Source organism: Procambarus clarkii, chromosome 53 (genome assembly GCF_040958095.1).
Source record: "Procambarus clarkii isolate CNS0578487 chromosome 53, FALCON_Pclarkii_2.0, whole genome shotgun sequence".
Classification (NCBI taxonomy): Eukaryota; Metazoa; Arthropoda; class Malacostraca; order Decapoda; family Cambaridae; genus Procambarus; species Procambarus clarkii.
In genome coordinates, this window is record NC_091202.1 from 30,171,855 (window position 1) to 30,190,184 (window position 18,330).

Here is an 18,330-nt window from a genome sequence, read left to right on the forward strand (position 1 = left end):
CAGCGTTGCTTAGGTGACGAAGGCCACATCTTCACTGCGCACAACCTTCAGCAGAATAAAAGATGTATTATGTATTATAGATCTTCAGCCATGTAATAGAGACAAGACACGACAACTTCATGTAATAGAGACAAGACACGACAACTTCATCGTTGTAACTGTGAACACAGTACACGGCCTATTTTGTTGCAACCAATTACACCACACCACATGGCATAACCAATGTAACTCTCTTCACTGCATATTCTTTTCATCACAGTAACCACGTGCACTAAACTTATTCTTTCTCACTACAGTCATCTTCAGTACACACTGTGTTCATCATTGTAACTCTTCTCTCTTTCTGAGGCCAACCATTTGGGCTGGACGGTAGAGCGACGGTCTCGCTTCATGCAGGTCGGCGTTCAATCCCCGACCCATCTAAGTGGTTGGGCACCATTCCTTTCCCTCCGTCTCATATAAATTCTTATCCTGACTCCTTCCAAGTGCTATATAGTCGTAATGACTCAGTGCTTTATACTTATAATTACCTTACCTATCCTCTTTTTCTGAACTCCAATGGATACCCCATGAAGGCAGTGAAAGGATTATAGGAGGCTCCGAACACTCACAAAACCATTCCTTACCCCCATTCCATCCCAAATCCATATCCTGATCCCTTCCAAGTGCTATATAGTTGTAATGGCATGGCACCTTCCCCTGATAATTCCCTCCCCTCCCAACTCCTATTCATCATGTAGAACATAATATGTTGGATGAATCTTAGTGAGGATTGATCCTATTATTTAGTAAAGATGGAAGTCTGTATCAATAGCAGGGCATGGGGACCAACCTCAGCACCCCTATGACCATCGAATACCAACCACCACTCACCCTGCAAAGTTTAGTGAGTCTAGCGCCATTGCTAGCCCAGACAAGTCTCTAGCCATGGATACACACATATACAATCAGAACCTCTTTTAAAGACATAGATTTACAGCTCAAATCATTAATGTCTAAATTTGATATCAAACAAAATAAAAAAATATTCTTTCCTCCTTAAATTTGATAAGGTCAATGTCCGGTAAAAGGTAAAAGTTCCGTTCTAAATACACCACTGTGAGTCATTGTTCACAGCTTGACCTTTACATCCATCCAATGAGAGCAAACCTTTACCCGAGACTCTGGTAAACTCCACTCTTCTCGGTATACACAGACTGAAGAAGCTCAGGAATCTGTACACCAGTAGATTGACGGATCAAAGACGGGACCAAAGAGCTAAAGCACAAGCCACGCAACCACAACCAGGTATGTTGACCAGACCACACACTAGAAATTGAAGGGACGACGACGTTTCGTTCCGTCCTGGACCATTCTCAAGTCGATCGACTTGAGAATGGTCCAGGACGGACCGAAACGTCGTCGTCCCTTCAATTTCTAGTGTGTGGTCTGGTCAACATACTTCAGCCACGTTATTGTGACTCATCGCCTGCACAACCAGGTACACTGAGAGATAACTTTAGTCGTGGACTATGGCTGAGGACTAAAACATACTTGGGGTTAGTGAGCTATTGTGGATGGTCTTGAAAATCTTTTAGGCCTTAGGCCCAACACCGGACCAAAGTAAAAAGCTACAGGTGATAATTTTTTTCACTGTAGTCTTGCCCAACCACTTGGGCTGGACGGTAGAGCAACGGTCTCGCTTCATGCACGTCGGCGTTCAATCCCCGACCGTCCAAATGGTTGAAGCACCATACCTTTCCTTCCCCAATGCCATTCCAAATCCTTATCCTGATCCCTTCAAAGTGCTATATAGTCGTAATAACGTGCCGCTTTCCCCTGATAATTCTCTTCCTGTCCATATTTTAATCATATTTCTCACTAAGCTAAACGCAGCAGAGAGCAAAAGATAATGAGATGAAAATATCACAAAAACATCATTAACATACGTAATTACTTGTCTACAAAAGCTCGACTTTTGAGTGAGAGATAATTATAGATGTCAATAATTCTTTGGGACTATTATTAGTCTTCAAGCCTAGTTTATATGTAAATAAACCACCACTTAAAATGTATATATGTATATTAAGATCACTTTCTGATGTTAATATTTAAATCTAGTGTTTTGTTATTCATTCTAATCACAACCGAGCATAATATTTGCAGTCCACCGTAAGATAGTAGTCGATATAAGAGGTATATGGAAACAAATTAATAATTTTAACCTGCGTCTAGAAATTTAACACAAACATATAAAACAAGATCATTCAAAAGTAAGCCTTCTATCATTGCACGATTGATGATAGGCATCACTTACTTTGATCGTTAAACAACGCTATGTCTGGCTAGTAATTGGCAGGGTGTCTAACTGGAAAGCCTTAGCCGTTGGCTTATGGAATCTCTAGAAGCATTAAAATCTTCCTATCCCCAACCATGCGAAATGTAAAAGGCTCCCCATGCGCCACAACCGTTTTCTTTAGTTCGCGACTGCCCGAGGAAACAGGAGACGTATTCAGTGCTGCCATCTATGGAGGGAAATAAACCGTCCTATTGATCGTTATGCAAAGGAATGCCAAGGCAATTCTAAACAGATGAAAATGTAACTCTTTAGCTAACTGTCATAGCTGCAGCAGGTAAGCAAAAATAATGAATCCTAGAGATCTCTGAACGTTTAGAATGAGAATAAAGAGGAAAGCGAACGCCGGTAGATAGAAGAGAAGAAGAGACTGGCCAAGAGAAGAGAGTCAGGCAGAGTCGCTGGTCCAGCCAGCCAGCACAGTCAGAGTTACGGTTTGATCAAGATTAAAGTTGACAGAATTACAAAGAGGGAGAGGAGGAAGAGAGGAGGGAGGGAGAGGGGGGCTGTGTTGTGGGGTGAGAAGAGTGAAAAAGAGAGAGGGTGTGTGTGAGAGAGAGCGGCCATGGGGGCAAGGGAGAGAGGGAAGGAACGGGTGGAGCTAGAGAGATAGAGAGAGAGAGAAAGAAAGAGAGAAAAAGAGGGAGAGAGAGAGAGAGAGAGAGAGAGAGAGAGAGAGAGAGAGAGAGAGAGAGAGAGAGAGAGAGAGAGAGAGAGAGAGAGAGAGAGAGAGAGAGAGAGAGAGAGAAAGAAAGAGAGAGAGAGAGAGAGAGAGAGAGAGAGAGAGAGAGAGAGAGAGAGAGAGAGAGAGAGAGAGAGAGAGAGAGAGAGAGAGAGAGAGAGAGAGAGAGAGAGAGAGAGAGAGAGAGAAGACAGGCAGGAGACGAGTTAAGAGTGGGAGGAAACAACAGATAATGAAAGGTTGGAAAAGGGGGATGAAGAGAAGTTATGATGCTGAAGGAAAGGGGTAAATAAAGAATAGAATGGGAACAATAGTTCAAATCTTTGAGAAAGAAAGACAGAAGGGAAAATAAGATTACGAATGAGAGACAGCAATATAAGCCAAATCAAACTTGCAGCTTTTGTGTAGATGGAGGTATATTGACCAGCAGATGATGAGAGAATTATTTTGAAAGAAATATCAGAAGATAGACATAAGTAAAACTGGTGTTGGAGAAAGTTAAACACAGATAAATAAATATGCTGATTTGTAATGGGGACAAAATGAGGGAAGAAGGATGAGAGAGAAAGCGAAAGAGAGCTAAAAGCAGACAGATAACGAGAGGAATTGAAACAGCATCAACTGTATAAAGGGCAAGACTAAAGTGCGAGGAAAATGAGAGACAAACGCAAAAGCACACAGGAAAAGGAGAATAGAAAGTGGAAACATTGATCAAGAGAATGCACGCACAATTGCAGAATACGTAGGTTAGCCAAGAGACGCAGATGGAAATCTTAAGTTCCTTTTAGATCCAGAGACTTAGTGTTGCGTTAACTGCGGGATTGAACCTAACCTCGAGGTCGGTTTTGTTCCTTAGACAAACCATAGGATCATATGGTTTGTCTAAGGATCTCTCTCTCTCTCTCTCTCTCTCTCTCTCTCTCTCTCTCTCTCTCTCTCTCTCTCTCTCTCTCTCTCTCTCTCTCTCTCTCTCTCTCTCTCTCTCTCTCTCTCTCTCTCTCTTTCTTTCTCTCTCTCACACACACACACTCTCACATATCCCCAGAGCAAAGCCAGTAGCAGCTGAGGAACTAACAGGTATTCCTTTGCTGCTTAGTAAACAGAGGTGTTAGGAGAAAGAAACTCGGCATATATACTCCTGCCTCCTTTGGGAATCGACCCCGATCCCTTTTGACTGCGACTCCTCATGTCTTCGCGAACATGTATACTAACCTAGTTCAGCTTTCGGGGGTTGAGCCTCTGCTCTTTGGTCCCGCCTTTCAACTGTCAATCAACTTGTATACAGATTCTTGAGCCTATTGGACTCTATCAAATATTCATTTTAAACTGTTTTTTTATGGAGTCTTTCTCCATAATCACTGTTACACTGCTTCTTCCACTATCTGCTAACTACTCTGACACTGTAAAAATTCTCTCTAATATCTCTAAGCCTCATTTAGGTACCAAGTTTGACCTGTCTCCCCGTGTTCGTGTTTTACCCATGCTAAATAGTTTGCCTTTTTCCACCCTGTCAAACTCTCCGAGAAGTTTGTAGGTGGTGATCATGTCTTCCTTTACTCCTATGTCTCCCGGGGACGAGAGGAATGTGTGGGTATGTGTGTGTGTGTGTGTGTGTGTGTGTACTCACCTAATTGTACTCACCTAATTGTGCTTGCGGGGGTTGAGCTTTGGCTCTTTGGTCCCGCCTCTCAACTGTCAATCAACTGGTAACAACACCCACAACTGTGTGTGTGTGTGTGTGTGTGTGTGTGTGTGTGTATGTGTGTGTGTGTGTGTGTGTGTGTGTGTGTGTGTGTGTGTGTGTGTGTGTGTGTGTGTGTGTGTGTGTGTGTGTGTGTGTGTGTGTGTGTGTTTGTGTACTTACCTAATTGTGCTTGCGGGGATTGAGCTTTGGCTCTTTGGTCCCGCCTCTCAATTGTCAATCAACTGGTGTACAGATTCCTGAGCCTACTGGGCTCTATCATATCTATATTTGAAACTGTGTATGGAGTCAGCCTCCACCACATCACTGCCTAAAGCATTCCATTTATTAACTTCTCTGACACTGAAAAAATTCTTTCTAACGTCTCTGTGGCTCATCTGGGTACTAAGTTTCCACCTGTGCCCCCTGGTTCGTGTCCCACCCGTGCTGAAGAGTTTCTGTCGATTCCCCTGAGAATTTTGTAGGTGGTTATCATGTCTCCCCTTACTCTTCTGTTTTCCAGGGATGTGAGATGTGTATGTGTGAGCGTGTGTGTGTGAGCGTGTGTGTGTGTATGACGGTTTGATTTATGAAGCATAAAAAAACTGGTTAATAAAAAGGATGTACTGTCAGTGGATTGTTTCAAGCGTAGGTTAGAGAAATATATTAGCTAGTTTGAACAGATATAAATTCAGCAGGTGTTGCCATGTATGAGTCAAAAAGGATTCTGATTTGTTTTCATGATTTTTTAATGATTTTGTTGAAATCTCAACATTTTAAATCATAATTTTCACTTTTTGTATAATGTAAAAATTTTGAATAACAGCGTACTCTCTAGAAAGCTCCTAAATAACTTTCAATAGAAAACGGCAGGAAACCCCAAAAAAAACATGATTATGACAGCTTCTCCTGCCTCTATGAGCAGGTATATTGCCGCTCAATTAAGTCATTAAGTTAAATTAAAAGATCACCTGACCCTTGGGCAGGATATAATTAAGAAAGTTGGTGTCTCAGAATTCACCGTGAGGGCTTTGGCTCCTCTGCCAAGCAACGGAGGCCGGTGTAGGGAAGAGCAGACTTTAATAAACATTTGGTTTACTCTAAAATGACAGAGATAGTCTGAAATTTGGTATATCATGCACCTATACATAAGTTTTAACACCTACCAAGTTGTAACAACGTTCGAATACGTCATAAAAAGTTATAACAAGATGTAACAACTTTATTACAAGTTGTAACAAGCGGAAAATTAGAGACAGTTACGTTGTGTGTTTGCAGGAATGAGTCTTGATAAAGGTCACTGATCTATTAGACTGAAAATACAACGAAGGGGGGACAGGAAGAGGGATTGAGCGGGGGATGTTGTATCAACAACACATAAGAGGTTGTATTTTCCTAACAATTCACTTTTCTTGGCTAAAATTTAATTATAAACAACTATGATGTTGTCGTGGTCTTCGACTACGTGGTGATGACATGGAACAAAGTGTAAGAATAGAGCAGAGCGGTCGATAATCACACTGAAGAAGGGGAAAAGATGGCAGATTTGGCAAGATTTACATAAAAATAAGAGAAAGTGAATAGGCACAGCATCTTTCCGGAGCCTGGACCGTAAGAAATGGTCAGTGCTGAACCAGTATACGCCTGGTAGTTTAGATATAAATATAAATATAGACAGTATAGAACCATGAACTACAGGCCGCTAAGTTTTTTTATGCTTTCCAATAAAGGTTGAAGAGTGATTGATATTGAGAGAATCGTTGAGCATCTAGCAAGGATGGAATTTTATTTAGAACATCAACATGAATTCAGCGTAAAAAAAGTCATTCCTGGCAGATGTTAGTTTATGACGCCCTAACGGAAATAAAACAGAAAAAGAAAAGATGGAAAAAATGCATTTTCTAAGACTGCCAGTTGACATTATTGCTACAAAACATTAGAGCTTCTATTGCAACCTCGAGAAGCTGAAATGCTGAACTGGGTGATGGAGCTCCCATCGTGCACATGGAAGAGTGGTCACGTGAGACAAGAGACATCAAAAATGATAAAAATAACGAGTTTTCCTCGTCAAAACGTGTGAGAAATCTAAGAACAAGAGATTACACAAACAAATCACGAAAGTAATTAATCTAAGATTGGGTAGATTACTTTACAATCCGAGAATTTCAGAAATAGGAGAATTTGGACACCAGCCGGAAGACAACAGTAGTAATCCGAGAAAGTGAGAGATTGAGAGAGAGAGAGAGAGAGAGAGAGAGAGAGAGAGAGAGAGAGAGAGAGAGAGAGAGAGAGAGAGAGAGAGAGAGAGAGAGAGAGAGAGAGAGAGAGAGAGAGAGAGAGAGAGAGATTGAGAGAGAGAGAGAGAGAGAGAGAGAGAGAGAGAGAGAGAGAGAGAGAGAGAGAGAGAGAGAGAGAGAGAGAGAGAGAGAGAGAGAGAGAGAGAGAGAGAGAGAGAGAGAGAGATAATGTGATATGAAAAACCAAGAGAGACGATAATTCACATTAACGTTGCTGAGGATCACACAATTTGACAATGGTCCAGGATTGATCGTAATGTTGTCATTACTCTACTTTCTGATGGGTGGTTGGGGTATCATAAAAAAGGCAAAGAACGTTTTCATTGATGCTAAACCCATCTTCATGGATTCTGAACCCATCTTTATGGATTCTGAACCCCATCTTTATGGAGTCTGAACCCCATCTTCATGGAGTCTGAACCCATCTTTATGGATTCTGAAACTATCTTTATGGATTCTGAACTAATCGTCATGAATTAGGTTTGATCTTGATCTTTTCCCATCTTGATCTTTCTTGATCAAGAAGCTTTTTCGTTAACAATCAAACCTCTACGTAGATCAATTAGAACTTTTCTTGGATCAAGCAAACCTATTTTGGATGATGCAAGGGCACTCTGGATCCAGCCAACCATGTGACATAATCTCCCTGGAATCGAATAAACCAATCTTAGTTTGTGTAGCAGGCCTAACCTGTCAGGATTGAGTTAGCCCATTCCAGGTCAAATCTACTGTGGGTCAGACTTCTCTTGGGTCAAACCTCTCCTGGTTCAAACCTTTCCTAGGTCAAGCAAACCTTTCACAGGATCAAATAAATCTCTGCTTCCAGCATGCTCACTTGTTCCTACAATTATATATGTTTTACAGGACTGCAAAAAAATGCTTTCATTCAATATGCGCCTAATAAAGCAAAAATTCACTATTGTAACAGTAAATTTTTTCGTTGTCCTAACAAATTTATTTGCAAATCCTTGTGCACGATAAAGCCGATCACAGTAGTAAAGGCATGATTTTTCTCCCTCTGGCCATTTTCAAACAGTATAAATGGCAATCTGCACTGCGAAATGCTAATTAATCTGCATCACACCCAATATCTTCAAACATTACACTTACTCAGCCACAGTATTTTTTTAAACCCAGCTCCCCCTCTACAGAGTAAACCTCTCGTGTGAGTTGTAAGGCTACCTTACGAGCCATTTAATTAGTCGACACACCAAACAGATGCATACATAATATGTGTATTTTTGGGCGTCCGGTCGCTGGATTTTTCCTTTTTTGGCTTAAAATATTTACATGTGCCACACACACACACGGTAAGACCAGCGTTTATGTACTGTGTACCACCGCCGGAACTGGAAGCAAGTGGATGGGCAGCTCTTTCTCCCGCAACGCTAGCCAGCTTATATTCCACTACCTGGAATATCATCCACTATTGGAATACCATCCACTCGTACGTCAGGCTGCGAGCAGCCGCGTCCAACAGCCTGGTTGATCAGTCCGGCAACCAGGAGGCCTGGTCGACGACCGGGCCGCGGGGACGCTAAGCCCCGGAAGCACCTCAAGGTAACCTCAAGGTAAGGTAACCTGTGTCTTCATCCACTACCTGAACCCATCATCCACTTCGTCTACTTCACAATCAAATCAGAAAATGTCAACGAGTTATCCTGATATAAACGTAAACCTTTCTTTAAGTTCCTTATATATACCACTTTTCTCATTTTGTCACACTTCTAAGCATTTACAAAATTTCACATTTTAAATAGAAAACACATAATATATGCAAATGCAAAAATTACCGTTTTAACTATTTATTTGCAATCTTTTGTGTTCTCTTTGGTAAAAAATCAGAGTTCTATTTGCAATCTGATTTTTCTCTGACTAGGATAAGAGCCACAAAATCCACTTATATGCCCGAAGATCTTCTCAGTCAATACCGTCAAAGTGCCCTTGAACAGTGCCGAATGCGTGGCTTTGATCATAAGGTTTGCTCACCATGACAGAAACGTCACCTCAAAAGACTATATCAACTTCCACTGACACTATGAACATTTCTCGATGATATGAAATTGTTTCTGCAAGGCCGAATTTTCCATCCTCACAGATCACAGGAATTACAACGCTCATATTTTAATATCTTAAATGTCATGATGTAATGTATATCGAACGAATGAGATATAGGACAGGATACCCTTCTGGTGAGCGGGGAAGTGGGTATAGCTGAAGAATAGCAGGTGAGAGGAAATGTCGAAGTCGGAGAGACAGTCAGGGGCTGAACCCAGCAGTACGGCAGATCTGAGGCGCTCAACAACCTGGCCGACGAGGCAAAGAGGCAGGGGTCTTATGTCGGGGGCGACGAGGCGAGGACAGCCCTCCTCTTGAGTCATGGGGTCTTCTTTCTTCTGTGATGCTCAAGTCTTCTGTCTTCAACGTCGGGCTTCACGGTGGCGGACATGGCATCCTCCAATTTCAAATGGGCAAAATTAGTCCCTTATCCCCCTAAAGAGGTTAAAGAAGACGGGTGCCTTCATTTGGTGATGATGGCAATATTTTCTTCGTTAATTTGGCGTTTTCAGCTCGCTGGTGTGTTGTCGCAACCCTCTACTGCTGATCAGGGTTTGGCCCGTCGAATGTGTCGAGGAATTCAATCGTCGTTCTGCTGCTAGAGTCGGGGTCTTCCTGTTTTGCCAGGTTACATAGGTCCCTCAGGGCAGAGGAGATAAATCCACGTTCTTCTAGCGTTCTGGCTTAGTTTTCCAAGGCCATGAATGCGTGCCACGTCTGGTGTGAGTGGGGACGGGAGCGGTTTGTATATCAACTGCATTGGTGATGAGTTTGGTAACAGGTTTATTGTTTGTGATGTGTGTCTATGTATGTACTAACACGTTGTACTGAACGGGGTGAGAATAGCTTGAGCTACCTCATCCCTTTGTGTGTATTTTACCTCAATAAACTTATTTCAATTTCAATTTCAATTTCAATGTTGGGGGTGTCCTACTGAAACCTCTTCGTCATCGGATAGGAGTGTGGCTTGTGTCTCTCGGGGCAGTCAGTGGAGAGGGCCCCTTGGTCTGGATCTGTTGTGGCGTCTTGTTGTGTAGTGTTTATCCTAAAATTTAGACGTACAGATTGCGGGATTTAGGATGTTGTGGTGTCTGACAAGTTGACTGGGGCGAGAGGAGAGGTCATACTACCCCTCATCTTGTCCCTGTCCCCTCTTCCCCTCCCCCCCCCCCCCCCCCCTGTCCCCTTTTCCCCCCTTCCCTGTTACCAGATCTTACATCTTCACTACTTACTATTTTCACTGCATATATACTATCTTTATCACTGTAACCATCTTCACTTATATTTTCATCATTGTCACCTGAATGAACTCAGTTCATCTTTTCGAGTAAATCATAACAAAAATGCTCGGGCAACTCTACGGAAAACCCATCCACGATTTCATTTAATACTTTGAAAATCTACTTTGAAGTGGAGGTTGGGTGACAGACTCGAAAGAGTGATCAGGAACGGAAAACGAAAATTTAGCTAAAATAAATTTAAATATATATATATTTATATATATATATATATATATATATATATATATATTTATATATATATATATATATATATATATATATATATATATATATATATATATATATATATATGTATATATATATATTAATATAAATATTTATATTTAGCAATATAAAATAAAACTGGAAACAATGTGTAATATCTGAATTTAAATCAATATGCAGTTATCAAGTGACGGTGTGCAAAGGATATATTATATGGAAGAGTAGGTCATACTGGTATTGGAAGATTATAGTAATATGATGACAAATCTTCATGTACATTTGAATGTGTCTTGAATTGGTCACGTATCTATGAGAATCTATTTCATCTAGAAATTCTGGGTGTATTATGAAAGAAAATGCAGTTTAAGGCGCAGTTTGAACAATGGAAGAATTGATATATTACGATTGATTGAGGTACAGCTCATTATATTTTTGGTTATCTACAAATTGGAGGAACAGTTGTACAATGTGAGAAAGAGACGAGTGGATGTGTCGTGTTCGACCTGCATCTTAAGTGTAGTGGTTTTTGTGTTGTAAGTAATGGGTTGTTTTGATGCATCTCAAAGAATAATATTGATTATTTATTGATTACAGGATGGTTAAACAGCTGATTCTCTTCCTGCAATGTTCCTGTATGACATAATTTTTACGCTTTTCAAGAGGGCTAACTAATTTTCTTTACATTAAAAGCATGAGTGGATAACTATAGACAATAATAGTAAAGAAAGTGAGCGTGAATAAGACAAAAACTACATATTAAATAAAAATGTGTAATACTAAATTTCGTGTTAAACATGAATCAAAATATATCATGTATTGTAAATCACTACACAAACACACTTTGGATCTTTGTGCCTGCAAGAGGGTCAATTGAGACTTCCAGTTCAATTGTTCATAGGGAATTTAATTGAGGACCGGGTCTCAGGACAGATTACTTACGTATGTTTAACAATTTGTTAAGCTGCACCCTGGAAAGCATTTCCAGCCTCTGCTCAGTACGGTAAGGCATGCTAAAGTTAAGGGGAAGACTTTTGCAATTTGATTATTTTTTTATTTAACGTGATGATAAGGATTTCGCAGTCTTTGCCTATGATATATAAAGTCGTTTCGCCAGAAAATATATTTTGGTTTAAGCCGCCGTCAAAACTTCAGAAATATAATTGGGGAAAAAATAGTACTTTCTTATGATTGTCTATCAGTTCATTAGGTGGATTAAGTGCGTACTATTTCCATATGAAACTGTAGAGCACTCTGAGCAGAACGGTCATAATGTGTTTTTCACGATGTTTGGCTATCCGTCTGAGGTCACTTCGGGCCAGGTCAGGGACTTTGAAAGGGATTTGTTTCCCACTATTGAGTAGTTTGATGTATATCATAGGACTCGTATCACCGTATATTACACTTAGGCAAAAGGCCATAGGCTAAACTGACTACACTCTAATGAATGCATATAAATATTATGCTTGCATTTGCTTATCTGAAGACTGGAGCAAAACTGTGATTAACCGAGATTTGACTGAAGAATTTTTCTCCGTCCTGCTGAAGGTAAAACCAGAACTAATTATAACGAGATTTCCCACATGAATCCTGTAGCAGCAGCATCCCAAAAAGAAACAACCCTGAGATCATGGCAGCCCTCCTGAATCTCGCCAGTCGAATGGAGAACCTCTAGGAGCTAGAGCAAGGATGCACTATTTCCAGTACTACCAATGAGCCTTGAAGAGCGTCTCTTGCGTATTCACCATTCTTGCGTATTCACCATTCTTGCGTATTCACCATTCTTACCTATTAACCATTCTCTACCCTCATGGCGAGGTTAGTATTACTAAAGGGGTCCGGTCGCCCCCTCTCTAAAGTAATTAGCGTCGAGGGTTCTAGTTTATGTAAAGGCAGGTGTCACTTAGAATGTGGGGCTGTAACAGATTGTGGTTGATTGGATAATAATATACAATTAATAGTTATACTGATTTCTAGCTGATGAACGGGAACTCAAGTTGTCTTGTGACAGGCCTCTACATTTATAATCATACTAAGTCAATCATACTTCAGAGTTAGTGACATATCAAAACATTGCATCAATAAATATTGAGACCTTGTGTTGTTGTGAGGTCCTATATACAGGGTTGGGATTGTTGAGCATGTATTATGAGGAATGACTTTTCTTACAGACTTGTCTCTTGAATCTCCAATTTAAATTATTCCTCCATCGCCTAACTCACGAATTTATTACATACCGTGACATCCAAAAAATAATAATTCTTGTCTGTCATATAGCCAGTCAATTATGTTCTATAATAGTGATTAATATTGTTTTTTTCCATCCTCTATGTAGTGGCCACTACAGATATATATAAGATAATGGAAGAGATAGTAGGAGAGTAAATGTTTAAATGTGTGTAAATTTACTATAAGACAACCGCGGGTTAGAAAGGCGGGATCCAAGAGCTTAACAGCTCGATCCTTTAGACGCAAGCAGTGAATAACCCTCACAACACACACACATACACACACACACACACACACACACACACACACACACACACACACACACACACACACACACACACACACACACACACACACACACACACACATGTATGTACAGGTACATAAACATGCAAAACCGAAAAATCGAAATTAAACAAAAAAAAATTAATCTCAATTTATCTTTGTGTAGTAAATGAGATGCATGTTTAAGAGAGAGAGAGAGAGAGAGAGAGAGAGAGAGAGAGAGAGAGAGAGAGAGAGAGAGAGAGAGAGAGAGAGAGAGAGAGAGAGAGAGAGAGAGAGAGAGAGAGAGAGAGAGAGAGAGAGAGAGAGAGAGAGAGAGAGAGAGAGAGAGATAGAGAGAGAGAGCGAGAGAGAGAGAGAGTAAGAGAGAGAGAGAGAGAGAGAGAGAGAGAGAGAGAGAGAGAGAGAGAGAGAGAGAGAGAGAGAGAGAGAGAGAGAGAGAAGCTAGGCCTGTGGTTATGCCATTATCTGCACCACCCCTCGCTACCCCATCGAGGGGGTGGTCTAGCCTGTCCTCTCACTCTGGGTAAACGCCGGCCTCCCTAAACATTACCTTAATAACCATACCAAACAACAATGTTTGTAGGTCATGATCATTTCCCAGATTTTTATTAAGATAGCGGGGCGCAACGGCATCCCAAAAATTAGTGTCAATTCTCTGCTGTAATTCTCATGATTCTGAGTGATTCTTTTTTCATACATGAAGTGGATAGGAGCATTAATAATTAGGAATGAAGCAGTATGTTAGAAAATATGATTAGGCACAAGAGAAGGATGATAATTTATACTGGGAATGATAAGAATTATATTTATACTGCATGTATTTATAATGCATCTATCAAATACACTGACGTGCAGTACTTATTCTTAAGTGAAACATACATACATCTTTTTTCGTGTCATTAGCTTATCGTCCCTTAAAAATCCCCCCAATGCAGACAGGCCGTTGCTTTTCGTTCAAGAATATTATCATATACCAAGGAACTAATGAGCTCAAATACTAGACGATTAGGAGTTCCATTCGTTATTACAATACATTCTAATATTTTACCTTCCATTAAAAGGACTGTGTGATGATATTAGCTTAAATACAAGCATTAATATGTTTGTAAAATGTTCCATTGACCTTTTTATGTATATCACGGAAGTAGGCATTCACCGGGTATGTGTGATTCACAGGTATTTGCATGCCATATCTATATATACACATGTTATGGATACAGGCATATAGTTGGAAAATATATGCAAACGGTATTTTGATTCAACAAGTATATATATTAACGTTGGATTAATTAGGATGTTACGTGTGTGTGTGTCCTAATAGTGCCATGAGGACGTGCTGAATATCACACCAAAACTTTCCCCTAAGGCCCACATCAAGAGGATATCATCAGTGGCATATGCTAGGTTGCCCAACATATGAACAACCTTTAGAAACATGTGCAAGGAATCATTAGGAACAATGTATAACACATGTCAAACCAATCCCGGAGTATGCAGCGATGGCGTGGAGTCCATATCTAGGTAAACATAAGATTAAATTGATGAAGGTTCAAAGGTATGCCACCAGACTAGTACCCGAGCGGAGGGGTATGAGCTACGAGGAAAGATAATGGGAACTAAACCTCACGTTGCTGGAAGACAGAAGAGTTAGGGGGAGACATGATCACATACAAGATTATCTGGGGAATTAATAGTACAGATAAAGACAGATTATTTACCACAAGTGGAACACACACAAGAAAAACACAGGTGGAAACTGAGTACCCAGATGAGCCACCGAGCTCTTTTCAGTGTCAGAGTAGTTAACAGATGGAATGCATTAGGCTGTGATGTGGTGAAGGCTGACTCCATACATAGTTTCAAATGCAGATAAGATAGAGTCCAATTGGCTCAGGAATCTATACATAGGTTGATTTAGGGTTGAGATGCGGGACCGGAGAGCTGAATCACAACCCTCGCAAGCACAATTAGGGGATTACACGTACAAAAACGTACACTACAGATGACCCAGACAGGAATACGATGTCAACAACTCTGAATGAATAGATGAGCAGTAGAGAGCAGCGACACTCAGTATGAGAGCAAAACTACTAGTCATCGGAGACTTAAATCACAGAGAGTTTAAATGGGAATCAACAAATCATCATTGTAGGGAAAAAACGTAGGGGACAAATTTAGTGCAAAATATGGAAAGAAGTTTTTTATCACAGCACGTAGAGGATGGCACACGAGAAAGGGGAGATACAGCAAGTTTATTGGACTGTTCTTTACCCTGAATGAGACAGAAATTGTGAACTTGGAACATGAAAACCCTCTAGCATACAGTGATCATTATGTCCTCGTCTTTATTTATATGATCGAATTTAAAACAATAACCATACGACAAGTGGTCAGGGAATGGAGAATATAGACTATGGTTAAAGGAGCTCACTTTACGGTAAGAGAGTATCTGGAAATTGAGCAAATGGGAGGAATAAATCTTCTCCATTTCGCACATCTCCTCCTTATCTAATTCCCTCTCCACTATGTGTCCAAGTCTCCCTCCTTTCCACCTCTCTCTCTCCCGCAACATTCCCCTCTCACCTCTTCCCTCCACTCTCCACCCCTCACTCTCAATTTCCCACCCTCTCACTTCTTTTCTCACACACTCTCCCCCTCTCTTCTGCTCCTCCTTTTTCTTCAAACGTCTCACTCCCTCCACCTTCGTTGTACACCTCCCTTTCCCACTCCTCTCTCATTCTCTTTTTCTCAGAAAAATTCTAGAAAAAAAAGAGCTTTGAAACTTTGAAATACATTTACGGATAACGCAACCAATTATTCAGACTTGACTTCATGAAAATTGCAGGAGGGGTTGGGGTGAGATTTGATGCTGATATTTCTTAAAATGTGGCACTCTGGCCAACCCCGACAAACAAATCACTCTCCCATATAGCACATGCTTCATGTGTTAAAGTTAGACGTGCCTAGCCCTGATCGTCTGACCTTCAAACTAGAACAAACATTCTATTATATAGACAGAGTTATACGTGTTTGTCTATCGGTCCCATAACTTCTACAATAAAATGCAATTACAGGTAATGCCTTAATAAAATACAATCACAGTAATACATTTTTGTAATAATATATGTAAGAAAACATTGCATAAAAAATCTTATTACTCATCAAAAATTATATTTACTGTTCAATATTCTTGGCATTTAAAAGATAATTTTGTCAAACATTTCAAAACAATTTTCAATGTAATTAAACCATTCTGAGCAAACACAGATATTGGGTATCTGTTCAATGTTACTTTACTCTTTTTCACACTTCATTAAATTTACAAATTAACTACCGCTGCTAAATTAATTAATTCAGAGGAAAATAACAAAACTGTTTTCCAATGCACAAAGTTGTCAATTATAAGTTATTTATATATTTTCAGCAGCTTAACACAAAGTCAAGTCCTGGAGATATATGTGAGCTTACTACAAGGGATTTTCTGCATCCGCTAACTTCCGTTTCCAATAAATCTTATATATATTCATTCATTCATATATATATATATACATATATATATATATATATATATATATATATATATATATATATATATATATATATATATATATATATATATATATATATATATATATATACCTAACCTAACTTTTTCGGTTACCTAACCTAACCTAACCTATAAAGATAGGTTAGGTTAGGTTAGGTTAGGTAGGGTTGGTTAGGTTCGGTCATATATCTACGTTAATTTTAACTCCAATAAAAAAAATTGACCTCATACATAATGAAATGGGTAGCTTTATCATTTCATAAGAAAAAAATTAGAGAAAATATATTAATTCAGGAAAACTTGCCTTATTAGGCAAATCGGGCCTTGCATATTAGGCTGAGAAGTGCGTTCTGGCTACTAGGTACGACATATGTATATATATATATATAACCTAGAAGGGGTACCACCTCTGGTGCAAATGTAGGGACCCATAGCCTCAGAGAAGAAAATAAAGAGTACTCAGAGAAGACCTTTTGGATCCTCACTGAACACTGATATTTTCTTCTCCTACCACCCCTATTCTTTTGTTAAGTGTGTATATTTATCTAACTTTATTTGAAAATGTCATTACACAAAAAAGTTACAATATTGATTACATACAGGGTACAAGGCTGCTTGTCATAAGTTGAATAGCTCCTCCAGCTCCTCAGATGGCGGGCACGAACCATGGATGCAGTGAGCATTTCCTCTCTGGATTGCCACACTAAGGCGCTGAAAAAGAAAACTGGCAGCTCTGGGGTCTCTAGTTGTTTCGATTAGCTTAGACCCCAACTCCTTTAAAAAGCTAGCAGCACTTTTACCCCAGGCACCAAGCGTCTCTGAGGCAATGGGGACAAAATTGTAGTGGTGCTCAAGGTCTCTGTATTTACGTGACTTGGCCGCTTCCCGGTGATTGGCAGCTCCTCCTGCTTGTGTAGCACTGAAGTCAACATAGGTATTGGCTAAAGTTGAAACGCAAGTGTAGTCCCACACCAACTGTCTACCATTCTTCCAGGGGTTCACCGTAATTCCGTCTGGGCGACCGACAGGCTCATCAGAGTTGCGGGACATTAGGTAACGGGGCTCTCTCTCTGCTGGACAACCGGCTGTGGTAAGGCTTCTCTTAATAATGTCATTAACCTCGCCGTGTCTTGCATGCCATCCTCCGGTCCTTTGGCAAAGAAGGCCATGCCGTCCATATCTGTCGGCCTCTGCCTCGCCGCAAATACACCTGTATTCGGTGTGGATTGGGGCAGCTAGGCGAAGAGCCACGGCAATTCGGAGGGCCTGCGGTGTGAGACGGGTGCCGGTTGCTGACATTGGGGTTGCTAATAGGAAATAACCTGCATGGGGAGCTGCTACAGCTCTAAGTCGGGCAGTGTCATGTGGTGTCGTCGCAGCTTCTAGCAAAGTTGCAGCTTCTTGGTCGGCAATGGGGCGATCCCAGCTGGATTGCTTATGGGCTTCAGAAGGCGGTGGTTGGGGTGCTGGTCCTGCGAGAGAGACCCATTTGGTTGTGCAGTCTGTGAAGCTGGGATCATGCACCCCTGCCTGTTGAACTAGGTGCTCAGGTAGGATTTCCTTCACCAGGTTGTCAGACCCCACTGAAGAGGACAGGAATGCTGGTACAGCAATTTGTGTTGCTGTGCGCACGCCAAGGCCCCCGAGTCTGACAGGAAGGGAGGCCTGTTTCCACTGTGAGTCGCTGAGGGAAAGATTGAGGGCTTTTTCT